Source organism: Ambystoma mexicanum, chromosome 1q (assembly GCF_040938575.1).
Source record: "Ambystoma mexicanum isolate Mex_15411 chromosome 1q, UKY_AmexF1_1, whole genome shotgun sequence".
Taxonomy (NCBI): domain Eukaryota; kingdom Metazoa; phylum Chordata; class Amphibia; order Caudata; family Ambystomatidae; genus Ambystoma; species Ambystoma mexicanum.
Genome location: NC_090922.1, coordinates 664,563,647 through 664,576,403, shown reverse-complemented (window position 1 = coordinate 664,576,403; position 12,757 = coordinate 664,563,647).

The following is a 12,757-nucleotide window of genomic DNA, read 5'->3' as shown; positions in this document are numbered from 1 at the left end:
TTTAAAGTGCCCAAGACCAGGAACATGAATAGGATGGCGGGGTGGAGAGCGACATATGGACACGTAGAGACAGGGGTCTGGGTTTACAACGACAGGAGGGGATACAGATATAAAGCAACAGCAGGGAACTGGGGAGTAGGATAACATTTACATTAGTATTTCATCCACTCTGTCCATTAGATTCAATCTGTCTGTTCCGTCCACTGAGTCCGTTCCATACATTCTGTCCGTTCCATCATTATGTCCATTCCTTCCACTCCATCCACTTCTTTCATTCTGCCCACTCTATCCATTCCATCCAATCTATCCATTCAGTCCACTCTATCCATTCAGTCCACTCTTATTCATTCCATCCATTTCAACTATTCTGTCTGTTCCATCTACTCTATCTATTCCATCACTTCTGTCTATTCCATCCACTCCATTCACTTCAACCATTCCATCCACTTTATCCATTCCAACCATTCTATCCATTTTATCAATTCCATCCATTCAGTCCATTCTATCATTCCGTCCACTCTCTCCATTTAACCATTTTGTCTATTCCATTTGTCCTATCCATTTGATGTATTCTATCCACTCTATCAGTTTCGTCTATTCCGTCCATTTCCTTGCGTTTCTATCTAGATGGTAGATTCAATACTGGCTACCATTCATGATTTCATCTAAGAGTGGCGCATGCACATTCACAATTTCATATAAGTGTGGTGCATGTCATCATCCACATTTTAATCTAGATGCGAGGCAGGCTAGTGTTCATGATTCCATTCAAGTGGACATATGCTAACATTCACAACTCTATCGAGATGGGATGCAGGCCAGTGTTTACGATACCATCCAAGTGTGGCACATGCTAACATTCACAATTTCATCCAAGTGTGGCACATGATATCCCTCACATTTCTATATAGATCTGACACCGGCTAAAGTTCACAATTTCATCCAGCTGTGGCGCAGGCCAAAGTTCACTATTCCATCCAAGAGTGGCACATGCCATCATTCACATTTCTATCTAGCTGAGGCGCAGGCTAAAGTTTGCAATTTCATCTAGTTGTGGCGCAGGCTAAAGTTCACAATTTCATCTATGTGTGTGGCACCGGCTAAAATTCACAAATCCATCTTGGTGTGGGGTAGGCTGAGGTTCACAATTCCATCTAAGAGTGGCACATGTTATCATTCACATTTCTATCTTGATGCGACGTGGGCTAGAGTTCACAATTTCATCTAAGTACGGCTCAGGCTAAAATTCACGATTCCATCCAAGGTCAAGGTTCATAATTTCATCTAAGAGTGGCGCAGGCTAATGTGCACAATTTCATCTAGGTGTGGCATATGCTTTCATTCACATTTCTATCTAGATGCGACACAGGCTAGTGTTCATGATTCCATCTAAGTGGGGCACATGCTAACAATCACAATTTCATCTAAGTGTGGCACATGCTATTCCCGCATTTCAATCAAGATGTGACGCAGGCCAAAGTTCACGATTCCATTTAAGTATGGCACATGTTATCATTCAAATTTCTATCTAGGTGCAGCTCAGGCTAAAGTTCACGATTTCTTCTAAGTATGGCACAGGTTAAGTTCATAATTTCATCTAAGTGAGGCACATGCTAAAGTTCACAATTTCATCTGAGTGAGGCACATGCTATCATTCACATTTCTGTCTAGGTGTGGCGCACGCTAGAGTTCACAGTTTCATCTAAATGTGGCCCTGGCTAAAGTTCACGATTCCATCTAGGTGTGGGGCGGGCTGAGGTTCACAATTCAATCTAGGTGTGGCACATGCTATCATTCACGTTTCTATCTAGATGCAACGCGGGCTGAAGTTCACAATTTTATCTAAGTGTGGCTCAGGCTAAAGTTCACGATTCCATCCAAGGTTAAAGTTCATAATTTCGTCTAAGAGTGGCACGTTGTATGTTCTATCCCTGTCTGCAATAATAAATAAACGTTTTTTTTAAAAACAAGTGGCGGCGGGCTAATGTTCACAATTTCATCTAAGTGTGGCACATGCTTTCATTCACATTCTGTCTAGATGCGACGCAGGTTAGTGTTCATGATTCCATCTAAGTGGAGCACATGCTAGAATTCACAATTTCATCTAAGTGTGGTACATGCTATTCTTCACATTTCTATCATAATGTGATGCAGGTTAAAGTTCACGATTCCATTTAAGTGCGGCACATGCTATCATTCACAATTTACAATTTCATCTCACTGTGACGTATGCTGACATTCACAGTCTTATCTAAGAGTGGTACATGCTATCATTCACATTTCTATTTAAGTGTGGCTCAGGCTAATGTTCACAATTTCATCATCAAAATGCGACACATGCCATCATTCACATTTCTCTTTGGATGCGACGCAGGCCAGTGTTCATGATTCAATCTAAGTATGGCGCAGGCTAAAGTTCACAATTCCATCAAATTTGGCACAAGCTAAGCTTCACAATTCCATTTAAGTGTGGCACATGCTATCATTGACAATTTACAATTTCATCTAACTGTGGCATATGCTGACATTCATAGTTTCATCTAAGTGTGGGGCATGCTATCATTCAGATTTCTATCTAGATGTGACGCAAGCTAAAGTTCACAATTTCATCTAAGTTTGGTGCAGGCTAGAGTATACAAATCTGGCCAGGAATGGCATTTGTTAATATTGACAAGTATGTTAGTATGCAATGAAAGGCATCATTTACAATCCTGTCCTGAATAGATTTAGGCTGATAGTCACAGGTCTTTCTAAGTATGCCTTGTGTACGTTTTGGCAGTCTATGTTATGGAAAGAGAAAGGTAGAGTGGCGGGGCCTTTCTGGAGTAGAGTAATTGCTCTACATCCCACCCATGCCACACTTACAGTTTTGTTGGTGTCTGTCAGCTGCTGGCTTCACTGGCTTCCCCTGCTGACACCGGCGGACATATCTTGGAGCCGCCACTGTAGGAGCCGCTCTTTGACTTGGGACCCTTAGCCAGGGGGGCTGCCGGGCAGAGGGCTGCCCTGGGAGAGTTGGTTATGACCAGGTGAGTCAGCCAATCAGGGGCGGTGGGCGGGACAAGAGGCGGGAGGGAGAGGGGAAGACCAGGAAGGGGAGGCTGGGTAACACAGATCTTCTACACGGGGCCTGGGCCAACTATTTCAGTAAAAATGGGCACAAATGGGTACAAACACTCACCTGCTCCTGTGATGAAAATGGGGAGCAGGGGATACGAGCAGGACACTAGGCCTAACGCTTGCAGGAGGAAAAACCAATCAGGGGTGGTTGGCGGGATTGGGAGGAAAGAGTGAGAGGGGAAGACCAGGAAGCGAAGGAAGGGGAGGCTGGTTAACACGGAGGTAAACGGGGCCTGGGACAACTATTGTAGTAAAAATGGGCACAAATGGGTACAAACACTCACCTGCTCCTGCGATGGAAATTGGGAGCAGGGGATATGAGCAGGACACTAGGCCTAACGCTTGACAGAGGGAGAACCAATGAGGGGCAGTGGGCAGGATGGGAGGCGGGAGGGAGAGGGGAAGACCAGAAAGGGAAGGAAGGGGAGGCTGTGTAACACGGAGCTACAAGGGTCCTGGGACAACTATTGCAGTAAAAATGGGCACAAAAGGATACAAACACTCACCTGCCGTGCGATGGAAATGAGTGCAGCAAGGCCACAGATTGGCAAGAGGTGTGTGACACGTGGTGGCAGGGCAAAGAGACTAATTAAGGAGAAGCCAGCCGATTGCAATAATACACATAAAACCAAGAGGCCAGTAAAAGGAACTAAGTGAAGGGCACTTGGTGCAGAGGAGCAAGTGCCAAGGAACCTGTGTGGGCTGAGGAACGCTGGGATCGTGGTTGCATGACCTGTGATGGGTGGACTGTGTGGTCTTACAACTGCACCTAGACCAGAGAGCCCTGAATGGTGCAAGATCAGGACAACGTGAAACAGCCCAATGAAACCATTTAACATTGAGATTTGTTGAGAGTTTTTGAAAAGATAGAAGCCAGAATAAGTGACAAAGTTAAAGTCTTTGGGAAGGGAACCCTGAGGCTTAAAGGACTGCACTTGCTGATTTGAGAACAGAGTCTCAAGGTCATTTTCTCTTATATTTTATTACTTGAAACTTGGTGAACGGAAACCCAAAGAATTGATTTTTACCTGTCTAACCTTGTACTGTAGAAAGGTAATATTGAGATTTTTTCATGGAACTTTCTTATGCCTGGGGAAGGGGAGCTGAAAGAAAGCTACAAGCTGGAAGAAGCTCAGAACCTTAAGATGAACACTACTTCTTTTGACTTTGATATCCCTACACATTGATTAGCTCAGTGTTTCAGAGCAAAGATATGTTTTGGACAAGGAAAGGACTTTTAAGATAACCACTTTGACTCAGACTTTCCTTAGTTTCATTCGGGTAGGGAAATCCCACCTTAGCATAGGGCAAATTAGGCCTTTAACCATCCTGACATTTAAGTTAATAAATATCTTTTATTTTTTTTAATAAAACATTTTATTGTTTTTCATAACAAGGTCGAAACAACCACAAAACAAGAAAACAAAAACAAAAGAAAAGGACAGCAAAAGCATAAATATCTTTTGTTTGAACTTGAAGTCTGTTGTCTGTGTCTTGCTTCAAGATGCCTTCAAAGTGTCTTCTTTTCTAATTCATCAATGCGACAATATCAAGTTAGTTCAGGAATGTAATAAAGATTACATGTAGTATTGTAGTCATTAGAAAGATTCTTGTGCACCTGTTTAAATGTGGGATTTCATAGCTGAGGAAACTGAAAAATTAAACTGGGTGATATCACAATAATTGATGAGGAAATAGAGGAAACATTTACAGATCAGATCCCCGATCAAACCTCCAATGAGGTGCATACATGTAGAGCCGAGGTTTTGTTCAATTGTTATGAAATGCAGATTCATATTCAGGGAAGGCCTGCACATCCTCAAGCTGACAGTTGCCTGGGACTGGTAGATGGAGTATCTCCAGCCCTGGCAAGAAGGCAAAAGTGATACTATGGCAGTTTGTTTTCTCTTCATCTGTTACAAAGGACAGGCAGACATATTACTGGATGCCAGCCAGTACTGGCTAGTGCCCTGCCAGCACTCTGTAAAAAAAGAATTTCATGCTTCAGTCTGAGAACCTGTGGGCCAGTAACCTTAAGAAGGCCATGCACATGTAGATGTGTTGGTAATTGGCAATCTAGCCATGCACCCGATTCCTCCGCCTCTCACAAAATGACAGCAACCTTGTGATTTGCAAGGTTCCCCAGCTCAATCATTAGAGTAAACAAGATTGGGTAAGTCTATTTGTTGAACTATGAAAGGATGGAAATGACAGACCGTGAACTTCAACAGGTTCTTCGTTAAATCCATCAGAAGACATGAGAGTGGTCCACTGATTGGGGATGTGTCAAAACGAAATCAATCTCTATGGCCCTGCTTTGAAGAAGGGGAGATAGACATCCCTGGAATTGTGCAGGAGAAAAGAGACTCTCCCCACAAAAATGTGCACAACATGTCCTTTGGCCACCTGCAGAGATTCCGTTTGAAATGTTAGCGCAGATTAACGAGACAAGGAGGATTTGATCATTTTGAACCAATAAATCTTATCTTCAAGGATTTCTAGCAATAGCTATTCATGGGTACCTCTGGTGACAGTGTCACTTTAAACATGACGTTGCCAGCCAATCTAAGACACTGCCCACAGATAATGAGCAAATAAAGACCCATTTCGTCCTGTTGGGGTACTCAGTATGACAAATCCAACATCTAAGAGATAACAGGGTTTCCAGGGGTGGCTAATAGCAGTAAATGTACAAAAGATCACAAGTTAAAATGGCAGGTATTCTAGTACAGTCCCACACTATTGATACCCTAGGTTTGACTTGTATCTTTGCTGCTCCTAACACTCAGAGAATATCACACCTGTTATGATGCATATTTAATAAATATTCCAATAGATCTTAAACAATACCAGTTCAATGATACTTTTAATTTTCATATGATAAAATCATATACATACATTCATGACATTATTTTACAGAATTACACAATTTTACAATCCAGTGATGTTTGTATCAATTTCTCATGAATTCTCATGTCAATGAAATAGCTATGCAAACAGAAGATATGAAAATAATGAGCACTTATCTTCCTATTAATATACCTGATAGGTGTTGTTAAAGCCTCGTACTCCTGATACTGAGTTACTAAACGTAACTGCTAGTTCTTTAATTACTAAACAATACTCTGCTACTACTCTTGGCTGCTGCATTTGTCTTCTCCTGACTACTGCATTTGGCTTACTCATGCTTCACACTTTTGAGGGTTTGATGGGAGTGATCATGTGTCAGGAATGTGCATCTGACACCCATAGAGGGACACCATCCACATGAGTGTGATGTCAGCAATTCACCGTTCACCTAAACAATACTCAAAGCAGACATTTTGGGGAACAGCATTCTCCTGTATAGCAGCAAGACTTTGGAACTCGCTACCAAAGGAAATATGAACAGCAGAAGATCACCTAAAATTCCGAACATTGTAAAAAGGATGGCTCATTAACTCACTGAGCTAAATAGGAAACATCATCGGGGGAAACTGCTAGCACATCACAACAGAAAAAACAAAAACAACAGAAACCTGATAAACCGAGACAGGGCCACCCAAAGAAATAAAGCATTCTACCGTAAATCGCCACAGAATAATGATAACTCGACGGATCAACATAACCTCTCACAAAAGGACTGAGCCAGCTCCCATGAACCCTATGAAAAACTCTCTAATAACCTGCATACTCATCCTCAAACACTGAAAAAAATCACACACATACCTCTGCCGCATAAAGAAAACTAAAAACCACCACATACTACAAACACACTTCACAACACCTAACAGCAAATTAAACTGATCACACACACATCAGCCAAAAAGACATATATGCACCAAACACCACATAAAGTCTTCCAACTAAAAACAAACCAGCACACAGTGATGTTTTTTTTCAAACTGAAGCTACCAATAGCACATCAAAGCTCTCTTGTGCTTTTCCCTCTCAATCCGACTAACTAATCCCTCCCAACCACCCATCCTTTTCAAATCCACCAGAGCACTTGGACACTATGAAAATGGCAGCAGTGCGCAAAAGAAATCCCAATAACATAACATAACATATTTGTGACCTCATGTAATCTGGAAATGTTATGTTATGTGGCATTTGTATAGCACCTGCTGCCATTGGTGTGGCCTCAAAGTGCTGTGAGGATGAACGCCCTTCGGAAGACCATAGTCTGAGTTGAGAAGTAGTGGTAAAATGTTTGTATGCATTTATAGCCTAGCTCCATAACAGCAGCCCATACTATCAGGTTTGAGGTCGGGTGCTTTGTCAAATTGTCAAAAGAGTCAAGCTATTTGAACAGCTGGACCAAATTTTGTGTGGGAATCGGCTGTCTTCTATGGGTGGTAGCACGCAGGCCCGAGGGTGATGTATGTTTAGGGTGGGGTATAGTCAAAAAGAGTGCATGTCAAATGTGTGGCAGGCTATAACAGAGGAAATATTTAAATCAACACACCCACACCTGGGACACCCTGAGAAGCAGAATGCAAGTGTAGCAAACTTACAAACAGTAGCGAGATTCACAGTGGCAGAATAGCAAATCGGAACACACAGGAAAGCACCATGCAACTGTGGCAAAATATGGCAGTGGAGAGAATCACATCGGCAAACCCACACCAGGAACACTCCATGATGATTATTCAATTGTGGCAAAACACAAAAAGTGGTGATATGCGGAGCAGCACACCCACACCTCGAACACTCTGAGAGGCAGAAATGCAGGGCTGGCAAAATTACAACAGTGGAGATATTCACAGGGGCAGAACCACACATTGGACCACCCTTGGAGGCACTCTGCAGTAGTGCCAAACACAGCAGCCGGGATCCCCACCATGGCAAACCCACCCTTGGAACACTCTGGGAAGAAAACACAAGTGTGGAAAAATACAAATAGTGCCGGGACCGAAAGTAGCAATCTAAATCAGGAGCCCTAGTCAGGCAAAATGCAAGTGTGGCAAAATCCATTCAGTGACAAGATTTGGAGTAGCAACCTAAATCAGGAGCATCGGACAGGCAAAATGTAAGTGTGGTAAAACACAAACAGTGGTGAGCCTCAAAATAGCAATTTAAACAGGGAAGCCTAGTCAGGCAAAATGTAAGTGTGGCAAAAGGCAAACAGTGGTGAGCCTCAAGCAGCAATATAAAATTAGGAGCCAAAGTCAGGCAAAATGCCAGTGTGGGAAAATGCAAGTGTGGCAAAACACAATCAGTGGCGAGCTTCACAGCAGCATCCAAATTCGGAAACCTAGTCATGTAAAATGAAAGTCTGGAAAAATACAAGCAGTGGCGAGATTCAAAGCTGTGATCTAAACTGGGGGCCCTGGTCAGGCAAAGATGCTGGTGTGGTAAAATAGAAACAGTGTCATGCTTCAAAATAGCAATATCAATTGGGAGCCCTAGTCAGGCAAACTGCAAGTGTGGCAAAATACAAACAGTGACAAGATTTCATGCAACAATCTAAATTGGGAAACCAAGTCAGCTAAAATCCAAGAGTTGCAACATACAAACAGTAATGTGGTTCAAAGTAGACATCCTTTACCTGAAAGTAGCTGAAGATGAATAGAGTGGGATCTGGCAGGCTAGAGCGCCAGGCGAACAGGGATCGGAAGGCATCTTTTGCTAGCTACCTTTGTAAGGCTGCCCTGTGAGGGTCTCTCAAAGGAATAGTTCGTTCAGAAATATTATTGGCCAAAAAGATGGCCAATAATAAAACAAATATCTGAAATATATTTATTTTTCAAGTCCCTATGGAAAGTTTCGAGCAAATGAAGCTCAAACTTTAAAATTGCAAACACTAGGAGGCATCCATTTTGTGAAATGGATGCCGCCTGTGCTTGCGTTTGCGGCACTAATGAAGCAAAAGCCAGCCAGCTGTAGTAAACAAAAGCTACCACTGGGTGGCTTTTGCTTCATTGGTGCCGGACGCGGAGGACGGGGACCAGAGACTACAGGCAGGAAAGCTGCAGCTGCATCTCGGTAAGTGCTATTCTTTTTAAAAAATAAGCACTAGCTGTGTTTTTTTTTCTAAGTTTTCCGGGATGGAAAACCACAGCTTTTAAAACGTTGTATTAATGTTTGCGGTAGCTTCAGCTTGGAGCCTGATGAGCTCCAAACTGAAGCTACCGCAAACATAAATACAACGTTGTTGTGTTTCAAAAACACTGCGGTTTTCTCAGGCTCCTCCTCTGAGCCGGAGGAGCCTGAGAAACTTAGAAAGAAAAACCGAAGCGTTTTTGAAACATAACCGTGTTGTGTTTCTGCCTGCCGTGGCTATCACTTTGGATCTCCGATGCTCCCCTGGGGGAGCACCGGAGACCCAAAGTGAAAGCCAAGGCAGGCAGAAACACAACGCGGTTGTGTTTCCATGCCGCTGTGTTTCTGCCTACAGCGGCTTTCACTTTGGAGCTCTCGGGCTCCCTGTGATGAGCCCGAGAGCTCCAAAGTGAAAGCCGCTGCAGGCAGAAACACAACGCGGGTGTTTAGAAATGGCACAGTGTTTCTGCTTACAGCAGCTTTCACTTTGGAGCTCTCGGGCTCCTTGTGGGAAGCCCGAGGGCTCCAAAGTGAAAGACGCTGCAGGCAGAAACACAACGCGGGTGTTTAGAAATGCTGCGGTGTTTCTGCTTACAGCAGCTTTCACTTTGGCGCTCTCAGGCTCAGAAACACAACGTGGGTGTTTAGAAATGCTGCAGTGCTTCTCACTGCGGCAGCTTTCGTGTGGAGTCTCCTGGACTCCCCCAACCCTGAGGGAGTGCAGGAGACTCCAAGCGAAAGCTGCCGCAGTGAGAAATACAACGTTTTTGGATTTGTAAATGCTGCAGTATTTACAAATCCAAAAACGTTGTTATTCTGAATGCGGCAGCTTTCGCTAGTATTCTCCTGGACTCCCTCAGGGTTGGGGGAGTCCAGGAGACTCCAGGCGAAAGCTGCCGCTGTCAGAATAACAACGTTGTTGTATTTGTGATTGCCGTGGTTTTCCAACCAAGGCAATCACAAATACAACAACGTTATATTTTTAATTGGTGCGCCTCGGCTTTTTGCCTTCATTTTACGTTTTCTGTGTTTCCCTGGGCTTGGGGAGCACAGAAAATCCAAACTGAAAGTGAAGGCAGCCTCCTCGGCTCTGCTCAGGCTGCAGTAAGAAAAAGCTCCCAGTAGGGGGCTTTTGCTGCTTGTTTAGTGCCGCAAATGCAGAGCCGAGGAGGCTGCCTGCAATTACAAAATGGATGCCGCCTAGTAATTGTAATTTTAAAGTTTGAGCTTCATTTGCTCGAAACTTTCCATAGGGACTTAAAAAAATATATATTTTAGATATTTGTTTTATTATTGGCCATCTTTTGGCCAATAACATTTTCTGACCGAACCATTCCTTTAAGAAGATGTCTTTCTGGGTCACCTCACCCGAGGAACAACCAATCAGGAAGCACGGGGCAGTATGAGGGAAGGAGAGTTGTTCTAAAGCTAGCCTGCTTCAGGGGTTCAATCTCTGCTCTTGAAACAAGTGCACTCAGCCCACTCTGACACCACACCCAAAGTGCCCCACTCCTTAGGAAGTGGAGGGGACAGAAAAGTGAGAGAGATGTAGAGAGAACCAAGATGGCAGAACCCCTCTTCCCCAGAATCATGCATATGTCTCCCTGGCTTCCCCTCTCCACAGAACCAAAGGCCACCTGAAATGCAGCACCCTCTTGTGTGGGACAGCCCACTGAAAATGGGTGCACTCCCCAACCCATGCACCCAGGCCAGCTTCCTGCAGAGTGGCTGTCCCTGGCAAAAGGTCACCATCCGCCCCTACAAAGGAACAAAGAGAAGCAATCCCCCATGGCCACAGTCAGCTGGTGGACAGGGGGAGCACTGTCCAGAAAGAACACACACAATCCTTCCAAAGCTGAACAGGGCACTGACACATATGATTCTTCCTCATCCCAGTCTAACAGTGTACTTCAGGTGGATAGCCCCTACTCTTCATCGTCTCAGTGTTTCTCACAAGGGTGGTGTTATCTACTCTACACAAATACATGGAAGTGTAGGGAACTAGGTTGCTCTGTCTCAGTATAGGGTAGGAAGATGAGGGAGGTTGTGTAGTGTGAACATATCATGCTCTCCACAAATAGTTGTCCCTAAGTCCCATAGGGAGATCTCTACCCACGAGACCCACCCAATGAGTACCACCCCCAAAGGACTATTGTGTTGTGGCCTCATCTCCCTAGCCTCATGGAAAGGGGCTCCCCCTAGAGGAGACCCCCTGTGGAGAAGGGACTACATCCAAGGATTTGTCACAAGCCCCAGACTTGTGTTTCGGCCTTGTTGGACCCCATCAGTGAGGTGAAGCTGTGCCCCTCTAAGCACAGTGAGCTGGGAAGGCCATGTCTGGATTACAGTAAATCTTTGGTAAACCCCAAGTATTAAAAAAAAAGTATGGAAACCCATCTGCTGAGATTGAACATGACCAAATAACCTTTTCTATTGGTAAGGTTCCACTCAGGAGATTTCAGATACTTTTGCTCAGAAAAGAATTGCCTAGCATTTAGGTGCTGAACTTCCCTTGTGACTGATATGCAAAGGGCATGTTCTCCTCTGTGAAGGGTGCAGTCAGGTAAAAATAAGTTATAGACTCTAATAAGTAGGATGCATCCCATAAAATAGGTTATTTGAACAAAGTCTTATACATATGGCCATATAGGTTCAAAGGAGGGATAATTGTCATAGGATAATTATCCACGGCCAGATTATGGCCTGAGGCAGTGCTGAGGCCCTTAATTGCGGGAAGTACCATTATCCAAAACGATAATGACCTCTCCCGAAGTATGTAAGGCTGCTAGCACAGTTTGTATTTTTAAATAAGTTATGGTCTTCAAAAGTTAAGCATTTAAATTGTAAACTTAATTATACTGAAGCAGGTTTAACCTGAACATTCATTGTGTGTCATGTAAAAGTAAAGGATTTCTTTCTATATAGAAAAGAGAAAGCATTTCGCCATGTTTTAGCTTTCTCTTTGTTCTGTTGAATAGGATGTTGCAGCAAAAAAGCTCTTCACAGAGAGGAAGTGTCTTGTTGAAAAATATCTTGCCTGGAAATTGCATTGTTGTTTCTCTGCTTAATAATAAGACAGAATGTTCAGGATACAGTCAATACCAGTAGCTATTGAATGCACTCTGAACATTCCGATTGGCTGATGGGAGGTCAATAACAATGCCCATGTGCTAACATTCATTAGGAGGTGAGTATTTCTTATGAATTGTCCTTTACATCAGCTCTTCTTTCAGGGAGCTCTGTCCTGCAGGCCCATTACTGTGTGCTGGTAGATTGCTAGATGAAGGATTAGAACCATTGTTTAAAGCACCTTTACGCCCATGGACCCATCTGTGGACCAATGTAAGAGATGTAGCGGGCCAGCTCAGTTATAGCTTAAAGAGGGCCAGTGCCTTCTTCTATTCCCTCACCCAAGACAGGCGGCCCACCACCTAAGCCTTGGGATAGTCCATCACTGTGGGTAGGGTTATCATTGGTTGGAGGGTCAAGATAGGCTATTAATTAGCAGCATTTTGAATAAAGGAAACCAGGAAGATTGACCTGTACTTTACATGTGTGAAAATGTTTGGGGATATGTACAGGGTTCGGAAACCCACCTGTGTCCCCTTACGTG